This window comes from Perognathus longimembris, chromosome 18, assembly GCF_023159225.1.
Source record: "Perognathus longimembris pacificus isolate PPM17 chromosome 18, ASM2315922v1, whole genome shotgun sequence".
In the NCBI taxonomy this organism is placed as follows: domain Eukaryota; kingdom Metazoa; phylum Chordata; class Mammalia; order Rodentia; family Heteromyidae; genus Perognathus; species Perognathus longimembris.
Window position 1 is genome coordinate 34,378,153 of NC_063178.1, and position 2,868 is coordinate 34,381,020.

General features: G+C 43.7%; 1 pseudogene; it reads left to right on the forward strand.

Moving 5' to 3' along the window:
- Positions 1-921: 921 nt before the first annotated feature.
- On the forward strand, positions 922-1,816 carry LOC125367302 (annotated as a pseudogene).
- Positions 1,817-2,868: the final 1,052 nt, after the last annotated feature.

The following is a 2,868-nucleotide window of genomic DNA, read 5'->3' on the forward strand; positions in this document are numbered from 1 at the left end:
CCGCACTTCACACCAACCATGTGGAATATCTGCGAGAAAAGTCAACAACACTGTCAAAACTCAAACTGTCAAAACCCAGAATTATTAGTCTATTTCAGTATCTTCTTACATTAAGATCTCTCATAAAATTATTAGGTTAATTTATGACAAAATTATACCAAAACAGATTTGCTTTACTCACCATTTATCAGGTGTTCATTTATGCAACCCAAATAGCATGATTTATGTTTCCAGTTTTTACTATAAAATATTTATTTATTAACGAATCTAATGATTGCCCCCATTAGTTTCCAATTAGGGTCATTTTATTATGAAGATAGAAGATAGATAAGTTAGCAACTGAGATAACTGAAAGAGACACATCTGGCAGGCCCAAACACCATAATGGGCCTGACAGAAATGTTGGACTCATCCTTTATCTTATATGGATATAGAATACGCTGTTATGTTTTGTATATCAAGTATCAATGTTACCTACTCCTTGCCTCTGGCTTTTAGAGATACTTGATCCATTTTCAAAAGAAAGCCACAAGATAGAAGCCATTTCTCTCTTTCCTATTCTTTAATTATTGTGAAAGTCAAACATATAACTAAGTATTAATTACATGAATATGACGTCTGTGAAATTTATTTAAATGTCATTTTTCTCTTAACAAAACCCCATGTGAGGAGATACACTTCCACTCTCATATAATTTATTTTTATTTTGCGACTGACTGAGTTTTCCTTTTGATTTTTGCTGTGTTACCAGTATGGCCAATGGAACATTAATACATATGATATGAGTGTAGTTGAGCTAGTATTGTATGCTACTCCTACTTCTTTAAGAAAACACATGTGTACAAACAGAGCTCAGGGGTGGCCTGGGACTTCGGGGATGAGCAGGCCAAGCATCTCCTGCTGTGGAGGGCAAGCTGACAGATGGGCAGGAGGAGGACCCTGGTCGGCCTCACCTTTTATATCTGCTACTGGCTTTTTACCTCTAGAACAAGTATGTCCTTTCTGTCCTAAAATTTACCTACCCTACCTTATTCCAATGGTGACAGACATTTGTTGGTGCATTTTTGCTACATGTTTCATGGAAACTGAGCTGGGTGGAGATCAACTGCTGTTCAAAATCTGATATTTCCACGTGTCTTCCCACTTCCATGGTGTTTGTGGGGATAATCTCTGCTGGGTCCAGAGTCCTGTCCAGATTGGCTGTTCCTGTGCTTTTCACTTTGCACAATGTAGCTGAAGTTATTGTTTGTGGGTACCAGAAGTGTTTTCGGGAAGAGAAAACATCTCCCGCAAAGACTTGGAGTGTCCACTTCCTCCTGGCTGCTGTGGGCTGCCTTCCCTTTAATGACACCCAGTGTGATCCAGATAGATATTTCTGGGCTGTAATTCACATACTCTATGTAAGATCTTAGAAACTACTTCGGAAATCCCCGAAGCCCAGCACAATTAGTGACATTGACCAGCAATACATAAACTACATATTCAGTGTGGCGCACCTGACAGTTGCATCTCATCCCACAGGTGACCTCTCCAGTGTCCTAGGCTTCCTGTTCCTGTCCTTCCACAGATTCCATGGCAGCTGCTGTGCCAGTGGAATCTTAGGATTTTTTCTCATGCTCACCACAGTGAAACTGAAAAGCCTTCTGGCCCCAAGGCAGTGCGCAGCCTGGATTTTCTTTGCTAATGTTGTCACAGCTGGGTTGTCTGTACTCTTGTTCGATGTGGTCCTGTCCAGTGCAACTGTGGTATGCCTCCTGCTTGGTGGAATTGGAGAAACCTTACTGGTTTTCTCAGAGTGGAAGGGCTCCTCATGAAGATGGGCAAGACAGTGAGTACACATCCGGAGTCCACCATGCACTGGCATGGTGTTAGAATGGCAGAATAACACATGTCCTGAGACCACAGAAGGATCTGTGGGTGGAGCCTTCCTGCATGACCACTGGTGCCTTCACCAAGCTGATCTCGGTGGTAGCTAATGATGCCATGACCTTACTGTCTCTCCCTGCTTCAAGGAGAACTTTCTGGAAGCCTGCTGCAGAGGAATGGTCTGTTACATCTTCGCATGTCTCCAGTTGCACCCAGTTCTACTGAAACAGCAAGTACAGGATTGCACATTGAAGGCTCTCCCCCCGGAGTTCACTGAGTCTTTTCTGGGGCGGTCTTTGCCTTGCTCTCCCCTGGCTTGTCTATAGCCCATTGCCCCACTGCCCAGCCTGCATGTGGATGCGCAGAGCTGTGCTGCTGAGGGCCACCATCTGCACCCAGCAGGAGTCCGGGCTGACTGGGAGTTCTGCACTAAGCAAGAAGCCAGCATGACCACTTTAAACTCCAGAGCAAGTGGTGGCCTTCGGTGGTTTATGTTGCTATTTATTTCTTGCTTTTAACCTCTGTCTATACCATGAGGACCAATTCTCATCCCAGGCAGCAAATGACATCTGGAAATGCCATCTTGTGCTCACCCTTTGCAGTGCCATTTTAGCACATGGAGAGGTCTCAGCCTGGACAGCACCACACGGTCACCAGGCTCATTTCCATTTTTAGCAGGACTGACCTTAAAAACTTGTGGAAAGTTTTAGACTGTTTTTTTGTCTTAAGGCTCTCTGGCAAGTATCTGTCTGGTTTGTTTTGTTTTGTTTTTGCATTGCATTGCAGAGTGTGTTGTTTTTAAAATCTCCAGTCTTTTCTTACTTTGACACCAGTAAGAGATGTTAAAAACACAGGGTTTCTCATCACTCTACCCTCCTGGTTCCTTCAGTTTCCATCTGTTTCCTGAGCTTTTTCTTCAAGCTGTCACCTCTGTCTTTTATGCCCATGTTCACTTACTCAGCTCTGAGAGCATGGTGGGCACAAAAGCCTGTGAAACTAGGG